Source organism: Amblyomma maculatum, chromosome 5 (genome assembly GCF_055883805.1).
Source record: "Amblyomma maculatum isolate TAMU_Amacu chromosome 5, ASM5588380v1, whole genome shotgun sequence".
NCBI classification, from domain to species: Eukaryota; Metazoa; Arthropoda; class Arachnida; order Ixodida; family Ixodidae; genus Amblyomma; species Amblyomma maculatum.
Window position 1 is genome coordinate 79,649,086 of NC_139348.1, and position 10,943 is coordinate 79,660,028.

Sequence of the window (10,943 nt, forward strand, 5' to 3'; positions counted from 1 at the left end):
TCGTCTTGAGTAGCACCACCTCGTGGAGGGCTCAACGCTTCCTCGGGAGTGAATTCCGCAGTGGCTGGGGCTCCATTCATATGATGCCCTTTTCTCGAACTCTCCTCAGCAGTACAAAATGAAGCCATTGTGGTGTCTGTGGTGTCTGGGAGATTCGCAAATTCTGTGGACTCTGGAGTGGAAGCGCCATTCTCTGTAGAAGAACTAAAAGGCGCTTTGATGTGGGAAGCTGGCGTCGATCCTTCTGAAATGCAGCCGCCAGCAATACCGCCTTCTGGGCGTTGTGGCGCTGATTTCGCTTTTCCCGTACTACTGCTGTAGAGCGTCTTTTTCTTAAGGCTGCCTTCTCGTGTCTGCCTTCTTATATTGGTTACTGGCTGGTCTTTCGGAAAAGTTTCGGGCTCTGCTTCAGAGGACCCTTTATCGGCAGAGGTTCCCTGGCTCGAAGCAGAGTTGCTGCTAACGGTCGAGCCTGTTGAGACGGTCTTCCATGCGGAGGGTATCTTGCTGTTGTCCTCTTTACGCCTCTTGGCCAGTTTCTGTGAAGACGGGAGTTTTTGCTTTGGCTGCCGCTTCGAATGCTTTTTAAGCGATCTTTCAGTCAAGAGGGCGACGTTTGAGGCGGTGGTGTTATCGCTGAGCTGGAGGTCTCGTTCCAGGCTTGTCTGCCGGGCAATGTCCAGCGACCCAGTGTTCAGTGCTTCTTCACCGGAGAATAGATCTGCTCTCGGCGGTGAGCCGCATGGTTTCTTTTGGACTGCTCGGTTCTTCTTGGACTTCAATTTTCCAGGAGGCTTCTTGTCGGGTTCCATTTTAACTGTAACGCTGCTAGGAACGTCAGTTGCGTTTACAGCTGAGTCGAGCTCCACAACTCAATCTCAAACTTCTGCTTCTTCTATACCCGCACGCGCTGTGCGAAGGAATGGAGCACCGCAAAATGAAGTTCATAATACTTTATGGACCATCTTGACAATAATGTTGGATAATTAAAAATTGTTTTGTTGTGTATGTCATATATACAGGTATGATACACGTGCAGCAGCCAAGGTTTTTATTTCGCTATTTTACCGGTGTTGATTGATCGGCAATAAAGGGCCAGGAAAGGTGATAACGAAGTACTGCGGGAGATTTCTGCTTTCGAGGCAATGTGAGGTCTCCATGACGCTCATGCGTTGTGGAATTCCTTCCCTATTGCATGATAATATTGCATATTGCAATTTTATCAATATTGTATATGCAATATTGCATGATAAAAATTTTTTGTGTGCGTTATATATACAGGTACGGTACACGTGCAGAAACCAAGTTTTTTATTTCTCTATTGGACCAGTATTGATATTTCTTTGCACTGAAGGGCCAGCAAAGCTGATAAGGAAGTACTGCTGGAGATTGCTGCTGGTAGGTAGATGTGCCAAATATCAAGGAAGAAGAAGAAGAAGAAGAAGGTAGAACAGCTAAATCTTTCCAAAATCCTCAACACAATGCTGCTGGTAGGTAGAACTGCTAAATGTTTCCAAAATCCTGAACACAAAGTTATGTCTCTTATTCTATTTTAAATCTCTTCTGTCGTTTTTCATCACCTAATTTTCGATATTCCCGCTTGACGCTAACATTTTTGTAGTAAATCGCTTGTGGAAATTTCCACGTATATGGCGTTACACTCCAGTGAATCATCAACATGGATATTTGCCATGTTTCAAAGGCCAAGAAGAACAATCTGTGGCTGTGTTGTTCTCCAAAGGCACAGATGGACACAGCATCCATGACTGCTTTAATCGAGCATTACTGTCCCACTTCGCTTGAGTGGCTGTGTCGCCTCCTTGGAGAAACCTCGGAAGAAAAGGATTAGAAGGGTTCAACACTGCTGAACCCAATATGGAGCAAAAGCATGAGCTGCGGTTGACTGAGCGTTCTTCTTCTCTTTCTCCTTCTGTTAGGCTCAGCGCCGGTTCGGGGACAACAGACACGGACACAGCGACGAGCGGTTAGACCTGGCGTAATATTTCTTTCACAATACTAAACTCATTGGCAGAGGATTTCTGCCACAGATAGAGGAAAAATGGTCATTTTTTTAATGTAATCAGCAATGCTAAGGTAGGAAACGGCTATTGGAGTTATTGCAGTTTTGTTACACTGCTGTAGTGTTTTTACCGATATTTATTTCCTCAGGGCATCAGTGGGGTATGGGATTAAGAGTGAATAAATAGATGAATAATTTAATGGAAAATATTTGGCTGATTTTCCAAAGTCCAGGGGTGAGCTATGAGGAGGTCCATGCATCGAAGCGATATATTAGGAAGGGTTCCTTACTGAAAGGCCAGCTGTCGTCAGGTTTCGGATTCGTGTCGGTTTCACTCTGGGTAGTCCCACAACACGCTGGGAATATCGGCATCAACATTTTACAGATCGGACACCCTGGACGTTGATATAAGGGTCGGAAGTGAGACCACGTCCTAGTGTCCGCTGGTGTGAGGGCAACACCGACCTTGAGTCTCCCAAACGCAACCTCCTCTGCACGGGTGAGACCACAGGGAGGCATACCGCACACTGAGAGAGAAGAGCACGCTTGAGTCGCCCTAGGTGTCCCTTTATTGATAAACGGAGGGAAGCGTCGTTCACTTCAAGGAGCCGTGGCATTGATGAGTCTCAGGCCACGAGGCGGGTCGCTAAATCTGCCTGATTTCAGGCAGGCAGAAGGTCATCACTGACCCTCCTGATAAACGACCGTCCGGAAAAAATTAGCCTATTGCGATGCTACCTGCGGGCTAGAAGGGGCCGTGGTCATAGCAGTGGTAGATGAGAACCACTTCCAGAGAGTAATTGAATTCATTAATACGCATAACGCTTTAATAGCTGTAGAGGCTGTGATAGCGCTAGCATCTACAGGTACTAAAGCCAAAACTATTCTCTCATGTAATAAGGCGGCTGTTAGGAACTTCGGCAAAGGCCTAATTTCTAAGCAGGCGACCAGTCTACTGAGAAAGCACCCGCTAAATCGGGAGGTATCAGCCTTCTGGGTTCCAGCTCACGAGGGTCTACTAGGCAATGAGGCTGCCCATCGCCTCGCTCGAGATGTATACACCCGAGCGGCCATAGAGACCCCGCTACCCGGAGACAAAGACCCCCTCATCCCCTACAAGGAGCTTTCTGAGACTCCCAGATCTATCCACCACTAGATAGGTCCCTAACACCCTCAGAATGCAGGGCCTGGCGAAACCTTCAGGCCAATAGTTTCCTCATGTTACTCTGCATAATGACTTAGCAGGTGACCCAGAGGCTTGCAATCTTTGCAACGTACCTTTGAGTCAAAATCATCTAATCTGGCAATGCCCCGATTCTCCTGGAGCTAAAGAACCTAATTCTCTTGATCAAATTACCTGAGAGTCCTGCATCCGCAGCCCAAAAGCGGATGAACAAAAGGTCCTCCTATGCCTGGCGGAGGAGGCTTACTTCAAGACCTTCTCTACTGCCATGGCGCAAGATAGCCGGCAAGGAGACCCTCCTCCTGGCTGAGCCCCTGTCCTGAGGTCAATTTCGGTGTAATAAAGTATCCTCTCTCTCTCTCTCTCTCTCTCTCTCTCTCTCTCTCTCTCTATCTCTATCTCTACTACTTACCTACTGCAGCTGTCGCTACTGTAGGTGGTGTAGATTAAAAATGTTCTATTGAGATAAGCTTCGTACCCCTCTTCATTAGACCACTGCTCCTCCTTGTTATTTTTCTTTTCATTGCTGTTCTGCGGCTATCTGTAGGAGCCTACCCGCAAACCAATCTCGATAACTTTCGTTATAAAATATTTGTTAAAGTACAAGCTAAAGTGATTCCAACAAAAATTGGAGGACGCTTAATCTTCGCCTTTAGGAGTTCAACTCAATAGCGTTATGGAGCCTCATTCCCATTGCCTTCTCGTTCCCTTGAGACTCACAACGACATACTTCTTTTAGATACACCACTCCTTTGAAGACGATGGACGGATGCATAAGTTGAAGTTTATTTTCTTTCTACAGAAAGAGGGAGACAGAACAAAAGGCCAAATGGCCTGACGAGGTCCCAGCATCTGTAACAATAGCAGCAGTGAGCAACACGTGCCAGAAATGCACAGACATGATGATAACACGGCCATAAAATATAAACAACTGCTAACATTCAGCACATACGCACAGGAGGAACAGGACACACACACACACTAAATATATATTAATATGCATTAATATACATGAAAAGGTAATAGCACGAAAATGCAAGTAATATTGCTTTGAAGTGGGCGGAGTCTCACGCCATCTCTTGCGATAGCGCCGTACAGTCAAGGAATTTTCCAGTCAGCGTGGCATTGTTGTGGCTGTGGGAAGAAGAAAAATAATTTCTTGAACTGGAAAACATTTATTTCGTCAAAATACTGATTCAGACGGTCTGCTCTTGATGGCCTCCAGTCCATGGCTGGCGGCGACCTTTGTGGCCCACTCGGCGACCAAGACTTGAATGCCCGGATCCGAGCTTTTTTCGTTTCATAGCCCTCTGGGTTGTCCTCAACTTAAGTAGAACTCTCTTGGTTAGCCTCCACGTTTCAGCGCCATAGGTGAGTACAGGTAAGATGCAACTGTTATATACTTTCCTCTTTAGCGATACCGGTAAGCTGCTAGACATAATCTGCGAGTGCTTGCCAAATGTGCTCCATCCCAATCTTATTCTTCTTATTTCCTTTTCATGGTCCGGATCTGCGGTTACTACCTGTCCTAAGTAGACATATTCGCCTACAACTTCCAGTACTTCGCTACCTAATGTAAACAGCTGTTCCTTCCCGAGGCTGCTGAACATTACCTTAGTCTTCTGCATATTGATTTTCAAGCCTACCTTTCTACTTTTCCTGTCTAGGTCATCAATCATTATTTGTAGTTCATCTCCCGAGTTGCTTAGCAAGGCAATTTCATCAGCAAGTCACAGATTACTGAGGTATTCTCCATCTACCCTTATCCCTAACTGCTCCCATTCCAAGTCTCTGAATACTTTCTCTAAACAAGCTGTGAATAGTACTGGGGAGATTGTGTCTCCTTGCCTAACACCTTTCTTTATGGCAATTTTGTTACTTTCTTTATGCAGAACTATGGTCGCCGTGCAGCCACTGTATATATCTTCCAGCACTTTCACGTACGGCTCGTCTACCCCCTGATTTCGCAATGCCTGCATCACCGCCGCATATCACCGTAAATAAATGTTTTCCCCTCCTCCAATGCTCCTGCAAAAGAAGAGAGAAAGTAGAGGGGAAAGAAAAGGAAGAGGGAGAGACAGACGCGTGCCTCAACAGCCGTCGTCTACCACCTAAGCGGTCTGATTGATTGATTGATTGATTGATTGATTGATTGATTGATTGATTGATTGATTGATTGATTGATTGATTTATAGTAAGGGAATGACGCGGTAACTGTGTCACTTGTTTCCTGTGGACACCTCAACCGCGCCGTAAGGGAAGGGAGGAAGGTAGGAGTGAAAGTGAAAAGAGATAAAGGGGAGCCGTAGTGGAGGGCTACGGAGTAATTTCGACCACCTGGGGATCTTTAACGTGCGCTGACATCGCCACCTAAGCGGTGGCGGGAGGAATGACGGCCTACAACAGATAAACATTCGGTAGCTGGCTAGCCCCGCCGCAAGCGGCGCTGACTTTCCAGTCCCAGCCCTACAGGGCCAGGAACAGCCACCCTTCACCACCTCTTTGCCGCCTTCAGTGAGCGTGCATCGCAGGTAAGCAAAGCAGAATTGCAACTCTCTAACTTTTGCGTCCGTAATTAGTTTCTTTCCGATCACGTACTAAATTATTAGCTGACAGTCATAAGGCAATGCATGGTTCATCATTATTCGCAGAGAAGCAAGGTGGTTCTGGGGTTGATGTTGTGGCGGTGGCTGTAGGAAGAAGTAAAGAAAATGCATGGGCCTGCTACTGGCTCTGTAGCTGACCCACCTCCGCTGCCTCGTGCAGACAGAATAGATGGAAAGAAAGACGCGCGCCGCAACACCAGCCGTCGTCCACGACCAGCGGTGGCGGGTGCAATGACGGCCTACGACAAATGAACATTCGGTGCCAGGCTAGCCCCCGCCGCAAGCGGCTGTGACCCACCTGTACCAGCCCCATCAGGGGAGATCCTTGTACTACGGACAAAGTGTTCGCCTCCGCAGGTTTCCGCAAAACGTTTATTGTTTCCTTACTTCTGATATTCTCGATACAACCATAACGCCGACATTGACTTTTCACGACACGGGGCCTTTAGTACTTACTATTGCATCAATAGTACAGCACCTTGCCGCTATGAGACTTGTTGAATAAAGGACCCTACGAAATTCACTCATGTTGACCTCGAGCAGTTGTACACGAATGTTGTGACGCTTCGCGAGCTGAATATAGCGCTGATGGAGCTAGAACTTAGAAATGCATCCTATCGCGTCTCACAGATTATGGCTTCTCACAAACAACACGTGCTAACGGAAACACAAAATTCCAGGTTTACTAGTATCGCACTTTTCTTTTTTTTTTTGTATATACTACAGTGGGTGTGTGTGTATATATAAGTACCTATATGTGTGGAAGACAATACATTCCCTTTACTCAAGGTTCGCATTCCCCGTAATCTTCCCTGACAGCGAACGACACGATGTTAATATTGCTGTTCCCCACATACCCTCAGCAATTTTTGCCGTTCTTTCTGCAAAATACGAAAAAAGTGGGTTCTCAGTTTCAGTCATATGAGGTGACACTGTGTCCTGTGCGGAGATGTTTTCTGCAAAGCTTGTGACATCATTCTGAACGTATTTATTAGAAATGCTGCAAGTCTCGGAAAACCTAAAGGCACGCTCAAGCTTCAACTTAAGAATAGACAAGGCAGCTTCATTACCACAATCTTTCCATTCCTTGGTTTTATAGTATATTTAATATTAAGAGATAATAATATTAATTGGTTCACAGGAAAGGAAAGGCGCTGTATCTGTCACACTTGCTTCTGTGGACCCCTGAACCGCGCCATGAGGGAAGGAAGGAAGGTGGTAGTTAAAGTGGAAAGAGAGAAAGAGGACTCGTATGGGAGGACTACGGATTAATTCGACCACCTGGGGATCATTAACGTGCGCTGACATCGCACAGCACACGGACGCCTCTTCGTTTCGCCTCCATCGAAACGCAGCCGCCGCGCTCGGGTTCGGGTTTCGACTCAGGTGGTCGAAATTACTCCGCATCCCTCCACTACGGCTCCTCTTTCTCTCTTTCCACTTTCACTCCCACCTTCCTACCTTGACTTACGGCGCGCTTGAGGTGTCCACAGAAAACAAGTGAGACAGTTACCGCGCCTTTCCCTTCCTATAAATCAATCACTTAAAGAAATTTATTAATGAGAATAAATTGCCAATGAGCACATTACTTCCTAATGCGACATTTGAGCGCAGCTCATCAGCTGTGCCACCTTTTCGATAGATTTAGGCACAATGTTTGAGCAAGAGATGCATGTACAATTACAGACTGCTTTTACGGCGCTCGACTACAGCTTCCAAGGACGCGGAATCGAATGCTGCTGTCGAGGCCGGGAAACAAGGCACCGTTGTGCTGTGCAATGTCAGTGCACTATAAAGAACCCCAGGTGATCGAAATTTTCGGAGTCCTCCACTACGGCATCTCTCATAGCCCGAGTTGCTTTCGGACGTTAAACACCACAAACCAACCAAATAGCTTTTCAAAATCTATCACACACATTCCTTCAAGAAACACTCCCTTAAGAGTTCTTCACTGTCATGAAGGAGGCTTCGTGTTTGTTTCTCCGAAGCCTCCCACTACCGGCACCTCTTTCTCTTTTATCACTGCAGCCTTTCTTCTATTTCTTACAGCGCGGTTAATGTGTCCGCGCATAATTGTGACAGATACTACGCCTTTTCTTTTATGTCAACCAATTCAAAACCGTTCTCGGTATGAAAAAAAAATGCGGACACGAAGAACTTTTCGCCCTGTCGCGTGTGCTTCGTCGCGCCTGTTGGGATCGACTGGTCGCGAATTTGGACAGTTGACGCCAAACCGACTGAATTATGCGAATAGCGGCCTGTTGCTGCAGGATATATTGTGCGTGCGTGTTTCATCATCATCATCATCATCATCAGCCTGACTAAACCCACTGCAGGGCGAAGGCCTCTCCCATATTTCTCCACTTAACCCGGTTCTGTGCTAGCTGCATCCACTTGACCCCTGCGAACCTCTTAATCTCATCCGCCCACCTAACGTTCTGCCACCCCCTGGTACGCTTTCCTTCCCTTGGAATCCAGTTTGTTACCCTAAGCGACCATCGGTTATCCTCTCTTCGCACTGCATGTCCTGCCCATGTCCATTTCTTCTTAATTTCCACTAGAATGTCGGTAACTTGAGTTATTTCTCTGACCCACTCTCTTAATGTTACCCATACCATTTTTCGTTCCATAGTCCTCTGGGTTGTCCTCAACTTAAGTAGAACTCTCTTGGTTAGCCTCCACGTTTCAGCGCCATAGGTGAGTACAGGTAAGATGCAACTGGTATATACTTTCCTTTTTAGCGATACCGGTAAGCTGCTAGACATAATCTGCGAGTGCTGGCCAAATGCGCTCCATCCCAATCTTATTCTTCTTGTTATTCCCTTTTCGTGGTCCGGATCTGCGGTTACTACCTGTCCTAAGTAGACATATTCGCCTACTAAATCCAGTACCTCGCTACCTAATATAAGCTGATGTTCCTTCCCGAGGCTGTTGAACATTACCTGTCTTCTGCATATTGATTTTCAAGCCTACCTTTCTACTTTTCTTGTCTAGGTCATCAATCATTTTTTGCAGTTCATCTCCCGAGTTGCTTAGCAAGGCAATGTCATCAGCATATCGCAGATTACTGAGGTATTCTCCATATACCCTTATCCCTAACTGCTCTCATTCCAAGTCTCTGAATACTTCCTCTAAGCAAGCTGCGAATAGTACTAGGGAGCTTTGTCTCCTTGCCTAACACCTTTCTTTATGGGAATTTTGTTACTTTCTTTATGCAGAACTATGGTTGCTGTGCAGCCACTGTATATATCTTCCAGCACTTTCACGTACGGCTCGTCTATTCCCTGATTTCGCAATGCCTGCATCACCACCGAGGTTTCAACTGAGTCAAATGCTTTTTCGTAATCAATGAATGCTATGTATAAGGGCTGGTTATATTCCGAGCATTTTTCTATCACCTGATTGATGGTATGGATATGATCGATAGTAGAGTACAGTTTCCGAAACCCTGCTTGATCCTTTGCTTGATTGAAGTCTAAGGTTGTCCTGATTCTATTAGCGATTACCTTAGTAAATACATGATACGTAACAGACAGTAAGCTGATTGGTCTGTTTTTTGTAAGGTCCTTGAGTCCCCTTTCTTATGAATGAGGATAATGTTTGCATTCTTCCATGGTTCCGGTACCGTCGATGACACCAGGCACTGCGTATGCCGAGTGGCCAGTTTTTCTAACACGATATCCCCCCCCCCCCCCGTCCTTCAGCAAATCCGTAGTTATCTGATTCTCTCCAGCTGATTTCCCCCTTTTCATAGTTTCTAATGCTTTCTTGACCTCGTCCTTCGTCACTGGTGGAACGTCTGACTGTTTTTCCCTACCGCCAATCTCATAACGGTCCTGACTACTTTGGCTACTGTAGAGATTTGTATAGAACTCCTCGGCTACTTTGACTATCTTATCCATATTCGTGATGACGTTGCCCGCCTTGTCCCTTATCGCATACATCTGGCCTTTGCCTATGCCTAATTTCTTCTTTACCGCTTTAAGCCTTCCCCCGTTCTTTACAGCATGCTCAATTTTATACATGTTATACTTCCTTATATCGGCCACCTTGCGCTTATTGATTAGCTTTGATATCTGGGCCAATTCGATCCGGTCTGTTCGATTGGAAGCTTCATATTCTGGCGTTTCTTAATCAAATCTTTCGTCTCCTTAGACAGCTTACCGGTATCCTCTCTAACTATCCTACCGCCTACTTCTACCGCGCACTCATTAATGATATCTCTGAATTATTGATTCTTGCTTCTAGGGTAATGTCGCCATCCTCGGTTAGAGCTGAATACTTATTCTGTAGCGAGATCCTGAACTCTTCTGCCCTCCCCCTCACCGCTAATTCGTTGATGGGTTTCTTTCTTACTAATCTGTTCTGTTCCTTATTCAGAATTAGGCTAATTCGGGACCTCACCATCCTGTGGTCACTGCATCGCACTTTCCCGATTACCTCTACATCTTGCATAATGGCGGGGGTTGAACACATTATGAAGTCGATTTTATTTTATAGTCTCCCCGTTCGGACTTTTCCATGTCTATTTCCGGTTCTTCCGTTTGCTGAAGAAGGCATTCATGATTCGTAAGTTATTGCGCTCTGCAAACTCAACTTCTAGAACCAATGCCATAGTCACCTACTGCCTTGTCTCCTGCCTGCTTTTTCCCTACCTTGGCATTGCGGTCTCCCATTAGTACAGTATACTGCGTCTTTACTTTTCGCATTGCCGATTCTACATCTTCGTAGAAGCATTCAACTCCCTGGTCATCATAACTACATGTAGGTGCATAGGCCTGTACAACCTTCAGTTTATACCGCTTATTAAACCTAATTACGATGCCTGCCACCCTCTCATTAATACTATAGAGTTCATCGATATTACCCGCTATATACTTATTGACAAGGAAACCTACTACTAGTTCTCGCCTCTCCGGTAAACCTCGATAACACAGTACATGCCCATCCTTCAGTACAGTATATGCCTCATTCGGCCTCCTAACCTCACTAAGCCCTATGTCATCCCATTTCATACCCTCTAGTTCATCTAACAGCACTGCTAAACTAGCTTCACAAGCTAGGGTTCTAGCATTAAACGTTGCCAGGGTCATATTCCAATGGCGGCCTGCCCAGCGGAGCCAGGCTTTCTTAG